Source organism: Crinia signifera, chromosome 4 (assembly GCF_055691185.1).
Source record: "Crinia signifera chromosome 4, ASM5569118v1, whole genome shotgun sequence".
In the NCBI taxonomy this organism is placed as follows: Eukaryota; Metazoa; Chordata; class Amphibia; order Anura; family Myobatrachidae; genus Crinia; species Crinia signifera.
In genome coordinates, this window is record NC_139220.1 from 302,596,799 (window position 1) to 302,606,959 (window position 10,161).

General features: G+C 43.8%; 1 pseudogene; it reads right to left on the reverse strand.

Annotated features, from left to right (window-relative positions):
• Positions 1–9,767: 9,767 nt before the first annotated feature.
• Positions 9,768–9,887, reverse strand: LOC146076199 (5S ribosomal RNA; annotated as a pseudogene).
• Between the last annotated feature and the right edge of the window lie 274 nt (positions 9,888–10,161).

Below are 10,161 nucleotides of genomic sequence, written 5' to 3' on the forward strand. Positions count from 1 at the left end.
AGTTGAACCACAGCCCCTCGCATCGCTCGCAATGCCTCGGGCACGGTGCCTCGCTACGCTCGGCACACTATTTTATTCTCCCACCGTGCCCTAGTAGATGGTAGGGCATGAAACACCGCCTGTCGGCACATGTCGGCTCAAAAAACAGTGAAGAACTCATGTCGATCTAATGACTGTCGACCTAAAACCATGTCGACCTTAAGCCACGTCGACCTTAAGCCACGTCGACCTTAAGCCACGTCGATCTTAAGCCACGTCGACCTTCCGGGGTCGACCTAATGACAGTCGACCTAAGTCTCTTCTGACAGATGACCGTTTCCCCTCCAAACTTACTAAAGGTCATACACAAAATTCAATTTAACTTCACTATGGAAACTGAGTATATGCCCTACTCCTACACAGCCTCGCCACCACTAGCACTTTGGTCACCTTGGCGTGATTTTACTACAGATTGAGATGGTGCTCATTTCTTCCCTAATCCACCCCAACCCGATAGTGTCCAATTTAGTCTCAACGAGAGAGCTCATGACTCCTTAAAACTGACCGACCTCTCTGCCTGTTAAAGATTATTGCTTATGACTCATTGCTTATGACTCATTATAACTCATTATAACTCATTGTGAATGCATGTTAGTTTTGTATGCACTATTGGAATACTATATGTTCGCTTTTATTCCTGTACCCCACCCTCCTTTCCCTTCTCAGAATGTTTTTGTTAAAAAGAAAGTAGACTTCTTTTTTCACTTAGACTTTCCATAGCTGGTCAATCTGAATTTGTTTCCTTATTTGGCAAATTTTTTTGGGTGGGTTTAATATCTGAATTCATTTTTAGAAATCTATATACAGTTGTTCTTATAAATTTACATACCCTAGAATTTGTGATTTTTTGGCAATTTGTCAGAGAACATGAATGATAACTCACAAACTTTTCTTTCACTCGTGGTTAGTGTTTGGGTGAAGCCATTTATTGTCAAAACAACTTTTTAGATCATAATGACAACATAAACTACCCAAATTACCCTGATCAAAAGTTTACATACCCTGGAGATTTTGGCCTCATAACATGCACACAATTTGACACAAACGGGTTTGAATGGCTACTAAAGGTAACCATCCTTACCTGTGATCTGTTTGCTTGTATTCAGTGTGTGTGTGTGTATAAAAGGTCAGTGAGTTTCTGGTCTCCTGAAAGACCCTTGCATCTTTTATCTGCACTGACGTGTCTGGATTCTGAGTCATGGGGAAAGCAAAATAATTGTCAAAGGATCTGTGGGAAAAGGTAATTGAACTGTATAAAACAGGAAAAAGGATATAAATAGAAATCCAAGCAATTGAGAATGCCAATAAGCAGTGTTCAAACTCTAATTAAGAAGTGAAAAATGAGGGATACTGTGGAAACTAAATCACGGTCAGGTAGACAACAAACATTTCAGACACAACTGCCAGGAAAATTGTTTGGGATGCAAAGAAAAATCCACAAATAACTTCAGCTGAAATACAGGACTCTCTGAAAAAAAAGTGGTGTGGTTGTTTCAAGATGCACAATAAGGAGGCATTTGAAGAAAAATGGTCTGCATGTTCGAGTCGCCAGAAGAAAGCCTCTACTACGCAAATGCCACAAAGCATCCCGCTTACAATACTTCAAACAGCAGAGACAAGCCTCAAAATTTCTGAAACCAAGTCATTTGGAGTGATGAGACCAAAATTTTACTTTTTGGCCACAACCATAAACGTTACATTTGGAGATGAGTCAACAAGGCCTATGATGAAAGGTACACCATTCCTACTGTGAAAAACAGAGGTGGTTTGCTGATGTTTTGGGGATGTGTGAGTTACAAAGGCAGTGGAAACTTGTTATCAGAAAATACTGGAGGAAAATTTGCATCAGCCCGGAAGCTGCGCATGGGACGTACTTGGACATTCCAAAATGACAATGATCCAAAACACAAGGCCAAGTCTACCTGCCATTGGCTACAGCAGAATAAAGTGAAGGTTCTGGAGTGGCCATCTCAGTCTCCTGACCTCAATATCATTGAGCCACTCTGGGAAGATCTCACATGTGCAGTTCATGCAAGGCAGCCCAAGAATTTACAGGAACTGGAAGCTTTTTGCCAAGAAGAATGGGCAGCTTTACCATCTGAGAAAATAAAGAGCCTCATCCACAACTACCACAAAAGACTTCAAGCTGTCATTGATGTTAAAGGGGGTATTAAGAACTGGGGTATGTAAACTTTTGATCAGGGTAATGTGGGTAGTTTCTGTTGTCATTATGATTTAAAAAGAGTAAACACAGTTGTTTGACAATAAATGGCTTCACCCAACCACTAACCACCAGTTAAAGAAAACTTTGTGAGTTATCATTCATATTCTCTGACAAATAGCCAGAAAATCACAAATTCTGCTAGGGTATGTAAACTTATCAGCACAACTGTATGTTTGGAATTGGTCAATTGCCTTAGTGAACGTCATCCCTTTTAGTAGTAGGTTCTCTTCTGCTTTCCTTAATACTTTTGTGCTGAGATTGAAAATTTTGCCCTGTTGAACCTCTGCTTTTGACTTTTTGTTTTCGTTGTTTTTAAAAAAAAATATATCTTTTAACTCCTCCCCTCCTTTCAGAAGAAGACCAACATCATATGAGGAAAAGAAGACAAGACAAAGAAGAAACATCCCATCCTTTTTTATGAAGACCATTCGATTACGGCCAAAGATCTAAAAGAGGAAGGAGGGGATGAGTTAAAAGAAAGAATGATTTAAAAAATCAAACAAAAAAATACAAAACCCGAATATTGAATATATTTATATGATATGATTTTCTTTGTCTTCCCTATGTAGATTAAAACCTCTCTTTATGTATCCTAAGTGTAACCAATATCTAACCTATGGGAATAAAAGTAGTTTTATTCTAGGAGCATACACATTCCTGAACATGAGAAAGCCAGGGTATCGACCTACATAAATGAGAATCCAGAATGAGATATGATATTTCTTTATAAATAAAATAGATATTTCCTAAATCATACTCAAACAACTACTTAAAATGGAGACCTGGAAAGCATATAAATAGATTTATAGCTTTATAAAATCATGAGTTCTGGGCTATAGTGTCACCCTGGGGCCTAATTCAGATGTGGTTGGAGTTGATATCACTGATGCTTACATCATGTACCAAACCTATGTACTTTGCACATCATGGTGTTCTTCCAACCACAGCTGCACCAGATGCCGGATGACTGACCGGCAGTCGGGATTCCAACAGTCATTACACTGATGCCTGGAATCCTGACTGCTAAAACCCAGACAGACGGGCAGCAGCTATGTTCCCTCATGGGGGTCCATGACCCCCATAGAGGGAGAATAGAATAGGTAGTGAGCCCGCAGGTGGCCTTGTTGCGCTCGCCCTGCTCTCTGAGTCCTGGCAGTCGGGATTCTGATGTCGGGCTGATGGAATCCCAGCTGTCGTTGTGTTATACCACACCTGCACCAGGCACTCTACGCTGGTGTTTAGTAGTTGAGCATTTTTTCCTACTGTGCATGCGTAAAGAATTCTAAACACTGAGTTTTTACCGGGCCACGGATCATCTCAGCTCACACACCCCGTTCTTACTGCACCCTGGACCAGAGAAATTCCCGGGTCTGCCCTGCCAACAAGTGTGATGAATCTAAGAGCAGCTTTTATTGGCTGTTGAAAGAGCAGCTTTTTTTGGTTGTTTAAAGAGCAGCTTTGATTGTCTGGCTAAGATGACGTCATTTAAAGGGGACTTTTTCCCATCACAAAGACGTTTTATGAACAGTATGTTTGATATGTTGTAGTACACTGTTGAAACCTTGACAGTGCCAGTCACTTGGGGCCTTATTCTAGTTCACTCTTTCTGACAAAATCCTTCTTAGATGGACAAAACCATGTGCACTGCAGGGGGCAGATGTAAAATGTGCAGAGAGAATTAGATTTGGGTGAGTTATTTTGTTTCTGTGCAGGGTAAATACTGGCTGCTTTATTTTTACACTGCAATATAGACCTCACTTTGAAGTAAAACTCCACCCAAATCTAATTCTCTCTGCACAAGTAACATCTGCCCCACCTGCAGTGCACATGGTTTTGTCCCTCTAAGCAGGGCCAGTTCAAGGAACCTGAGCGCCCCAGGCGGGAGAGGGGGAGGGCGCCCCGTGGCCCCGGCGGTCACTCTACAGGGGGGGGGGGAGAGATGCGGCCGCTCCACGGGGGCAGCGGGAGCAGGGGATTACCGCATGCAGGCAGAGTTTGTCTTGTCGGGCCCACCCGCAGCTGCTTCTCACTCTCTCCGTACCCGCAATGAGCAGCTTGTAGCCCGGGCAATCTCTCACCCGCCGCCCGTCCTGCACAAACGAGGTGTCTGTGCTCGCTCAGGTTGTTTATTCATCGCCCATTGAAAGTGACTATTCATAAAGATAGCACGGGGGGCAGCGGGAGCAGGGGATTACTGCGTGTGCGATGGGGGCTCCAGGGGGGGTTGGGGGGGGGGCGCTACCTGCCGCTGATGATCAATGGGGGGTGCAGGCGTGCAGCGGGTACCAGCACTGATCCATGGGCGGGCTTCAGTGGGGGCAGGGGTTCAGCTTACCTGCTGCTCCCTGCTGAATAGTACTTGGGCGGGCAGCTTCTTCCTGCTCTTCTGGTGGGAGCGTTGCTGCTGCTCCTCCAGGCTCCAGCAGCTCACTACCGCCCTCCAGTGGCCAGCGCCCTAGGCAAATGCCTAAAGCTGCCTAGTGGTGGCGCCGGCCCTGCCTCTAAGAAGGATTTTGTCAGAAAGAGTGAACTAGAATAAGGCCCTTGGTTCTTTATTTCTTCCTCCCCTCTCACAGCCAGCAGCTCCAGCACCTCCTCATCCCTCCAGTACACCATGTCTCATCTCCTCTCTGCAGCATTAAATGGATGTCACATATCACATGATCTCATTTCCCAGCTTGTTTTTTCATGTCCTGTGTGTAAAACCAGGTCGCCCCTGTTCACACTAATGTAATTCCTGGGAATAACCTTGCCAAAAAAGCTGTGTGCAGTTCCCGGGGCCATTACACCCAGCAATTTCACTCACACCCATTCACACTGAAGCTGTGTACACACACTTCGATATGCTTTAGATTCAATGTTAGATTTGATTTTCGATTAGATCTGGCATTAGATCTTCCCATTAAATTTGGCATTAGATCTGTACTTTTGCATTTGATTTAATTTTACAGTGTAGGCACAATGTACTTATTCGATTTACTGGATCGAAGTCAAGATTTCCTTGGCTGCACAGTCTAATTTTCTTTTCGATTCTGAGAAAACGGGAGCGCACATCGAATGGAATGCAGATCCAAAGTGTCCTAAAAACCATTCGATGTGGATTCAGTTTTGCTTCTATAAGCAAAATCGAATCAAATGACTGCTTGCCCTGGCAAAATCCCGGGGTTTTGCGGCAGTGAGAATGGGGTATTAGTAAATGACCCCCCTCCTGTCTAAATATGCAACAGTGGTCAGGGTCAGTGCCACTATTAGGCAGCTTCCTATGGGCTCCAGCAACTGGAGAGTGCTGCTACATTTGGTATATCTAACAATTAAGGATGTCTCTAAAAGATATATGCTCTTCATTTTCTAGTATAACAGATGTAGCAGCACCCTCCAATTGTTAAACTGAAGGAGTGTTTAAAAATCCTTTTTAGAGACATGTTTCATTTTTTAGTATACCAGATGCACTACGCTAGCCAGTGATGGCTGCAGGTTTAACCAGCTGTCATTGTCACCTCACCGGCACTGTACATTGGTGACTGACAGTATGACCTGCCCTCACAGCCTGACAGCGATGATGTGCACTTTCTACAAATGTGGGTACCCTTCTCCTAGCTTGTGGGGGAAGGGGAGAATACTTACCTGACCTCTGTCGAGATACCCTATATTGAGATTCCGGTAACAATATTCTGACTGCCGGCATCCCTTACCACTGGTTATCCATATCTGTCCCCTTTCTGCCATCTTCTACAGTATTCCTTCTCTCCTGTCTTCAGCTAAACATCCTCCTCCACCTCCTCCCATTTTCCGCTAGTGTTTCTCCTCTCTCCCATTTACCCCATTTCCTTCCTTCCTGTCTTTCTCTCTTGTGTCTCAATCTATTTCTTTCTCCCCCTCCTCCTCCTTGTCTCTCTAATCTTATTCCATACCTTCCAACGTTTATGCCCCCTTGAAGAGGGAAAAAGATCCTTGAGAGCAAAACGCATTAGAAAACTTCCTTGCAGTATACACCTGATGCCCATTACCATTGCACCATTCTGGTTCAACGTCCACCTGTGTGCCGGCAATCACAGCGTCAATTTCAGTGTTTGGACACCTGTGCCACTGGAAGCGAAGTCCCGGATCAAGCACTGGTGAAGGAGGAGGAGATCAACTATTGCGGGTGAGAGACTCCTCAAAGCCCACCGCTTAGCGTGTTCACTCACTGGGAATTCCATCATCCACCGGCTTGTTGTCATCACCTGTACACATAGACATGGCAGGTGAGAGACGCCTGTCTTGTGCATCGGCAAGTCCTCCCAGCCCGCTCCAGCTTGGGACAAGCGGAGGACACTGCCTCTCGCCCAGTGAGGCCATCTACCTATATTTATTTATTTATAGTTTCTTATATAGCAGATTCCGGTGCGCTTTACAATAGTAAACAGTGATAAAACAAACTGGGTAACAACAGACAAGTTAGAGGGCCCTGCTGCAAGTTTCCCCCCTTATAGGGATATAGGGGGGAAACACAAGGACAGGCACCAGTAATAGCATAGCAGTCCCACCAAGTTAAAAGTCCAGAAGGGAAGCTATATAATACATAAGTGCCTTGAAGGGTTATGCGTGTAGAACTTAAATATGATAGGCTTGCCCGAAGAGGTGAGTTTTCAGGGAAAGCTTTAAAGTTTGGAGACTGGTGGAAATTCTTATCGTGCGTGGAAGGGCATTCCATAGGGTGGGAGCAGCCCGATGAAAGTCCTGTAATAGTGAATGGGAGCTAGTGATCCGTGCAGAAGAGAGACGCAGATCTGGGAGATATCTCCCATCTCTGGCAGATATGGGAGATATTTTGTGATAAGTGCAGAGATATATGCTAGTGCAGTATGGTTAAGTGTACATGCAAGTAGAAGTGTTTTATATTGAATATGGTAATATACAGGCAACCAATGGCGGGACTGGCAGAGTGGATCAGCAGACGATGAGCGTCTTGCAAGGAAGATCAGCCTAGCAGCAGCATTTAAAATTGATTGCAGTGGTGAGAGTCTGTTCTTGGGAAGACCAGTTAGGAGACTATTGCAATAATCAATGCGGGATATAATGAGTGCATGGATAAGAGATTTAGTAGTATCTTGTGTGAGATAGGGTCGTATTTTGGATATGTTTTTTAGATGCATGTAACATGATTTGGAGACAGATTGAATGTGGGGAAGAAAGTACAGTTCAGAGTCGAGGATGACCCCTAAGCAACGAGCTTGTGTGGTAGGGTAGATTGTCAAGTTGTCAACAGTGATGGATATATCAGGATGGTAACTGTTCTTAGTTGGCGGGAATATAAGTAATTCCGTTTTGGAAATATTGAGTTTGAGTTGGCGACAATACATCCAAGATGAGATGGCAGAGAGACATTCAGAGACTCGACCCAAAACCACTGGTGACAACTCTGGGGTTGATAGATAGATTCGAGTATCATCAGCATACAAGTGATACTGAAATCCGAAAGAGCTGATTAGTTTGCCACGAGAGGAGGTATAGATTGAGAAAAGCAGAGGACCTAAGACTGAACCTTGCGGAACTCCGAATGTGCCTATACCATCGGCATTCACCCGGACCCCTGCTGTGAGTACCGTATCCTGATACCACAGTGGATACCAGTGGCTTACACAAAATCCCAAAACGTCCATCTAATTATTAGTAATTTGTAACACAATTGACTGTTTTCCGAGCACACTGTGGACTGTGCAGTGTAGGTGCAGTTCATACAAAAAATATATACAGCACTATTTTGACTTAACCTAAAAGTAAAATTGAACATCAAATAGCTATAAAATGTTTTTAGCTAAATTGATACTTGAAGTTATTGAAATCTAAATATATGTATCTAATTTATTTGTTTTAAATAATTTTCGGTGGCCATTGTAACAAATTGATATTTATTATTTAATATATAATTTTTTCAAATAAATACAATTTATATATTATCATTGATGAATGTGAATTGGTACATGGTGTACAATTTTAAATTCAGCACGGTGCTTCTACCCACTTTCTAAATTGTGCAATACCTTTTTCTAAGCATGCAGAGGTGAGGGCACACGCTTCGCCTTCTTTAGTAGACAGCATGTAAGCCTTTTTTGGAGTCTATTTTCTTTCATACTAGTCTTAAGGACTGGTGAAAGTTTATGCTTATGCAATTCTGAAAAGTTTTGTCAAGTGAAAAATTGAATTTAATGGACACTTATAACCCTTTGGTGGTATGGCTGGAAATTTATTGGGCTGAGCTGCGCTGCAGGCACGGGCTCTCCCCAGAAATTTCCGGGCATGCCACCTTAAAGAAAGTGTGCGCAAGTGATCTCTCCAGAAGTGAGCTACTGGCACACCACCATATCCCCTGTTGTTGCAGCATTAGCAGAAGGATATTGCCATAGCCTGGGTACCCCAGGCCAAGAATTCTCCCCAACTAATGTTCGACATTGGTGCTGACATCACCACATTAGCATCACACGGAACTGTTAGACTCCCGCAGTGCTGTTATAGCAATTGAATGGTGAAAAGCTTTGCACAGCATCAAGTACGGTGCAGAACATTAAGGGCCGTATTCAATGAGAATATTGACGGCGTGCAGGGAATCCTGTTTAGGATTCGCTGCACACTCGCCACTGCCCGCCGTGTTCCGGAGCCTCGCTGTCCCCCCTATTCAACGTCGCAGGGGCTCGCTGCCCCTGACGGTGAGTGTGAACCCCTGCGGCGGACCCCGCAGGGAGCCTGAGGACTATGGCAGGCAGGGAGATGGAAGTCTCCCTGCCTGCCCCAGAACGTATGTGGGCGGAGGTGGGCTCCCCGGGAGCCAGGCAGCACAGGCTGTCCCCCGGGAGAGACAACAGGGGACCAGGTATTCACTGCACCCGATCGTGCATATGAAATGATCGGGTGCAGTGAATATATGAATATCTAATGAGCGGTTTAAATTAAATATATATTCATGTGCTATAAGCACATGAATAAAAATAGCATGCCCCTTTTCAGAATAAAATTCCTGATTTTTTGACACCAAATGAACAACAACAACAACTTTAGGTTGACATATGGGAGTATATGGGAGTAGACAAAAAAGGGGGGATCACACAAGGTGACAGAAAAAGGAAGAACGCAAAGGCTTTTTGGGGCACACTTTACTGAAAATTAGTTATAAAATTTAATACATAACTTTTAATGAATACTTAGAGCTAAAACAAATGTACTGAGTCAAAAATTTGCACATCATAGATATTGTATGGGCATCAAGACACTTTGTGGCGAAAATGATCAAGGTAAATTTTGTGCTCCCTTGGTGATCAGTCAATACATTGGAAAATACAGGATATCTCAATTGGTAAGAGCAGAAAGGGTAGACGACGCATGACACTTGCCCCCTGCTGTTGATGTTAATATTGTTCCCGGTATAAAGAAAAAAATATTAATTTATTATATATTAATGGTGAAAAACAAAAAGGAGAAGAATAGGAGACTCCCTTAGTCGGACAAGGGTGTATCTGCTGTCCACGCTTAGTTACAGCAACTGGTATTCCCAAGCGGTCTCCCAGAGAGGTACTAGCCAGTCCAATCACTGCTTAGCTGCTGAGTGCGGGATGGAAATCAGGCGGACCAGTGATGTATGGCCGTATTTAACACAGATGAGAATACCACGATGTCTTATAATGGTAAGCCAAGGTGTGCTTCTGCTTTTTGCTCAGCAAGCACTCGATCACCCTGTTGCCTGGTGCATTGCAGGGGGAACAGGCTCACTAGAACAAATGAGAGTCACAGAAAATTTAGGAGTAGAGAAAAATGAATGGTTATCTGTGACACCCCTTCTGCTGTCCACCATCAATCACAAAGGTCAAATAGCGGATGAGAGAGATGGTAGTCACAAATAGAGCCACCCAGAAAGAGTCCCAGGA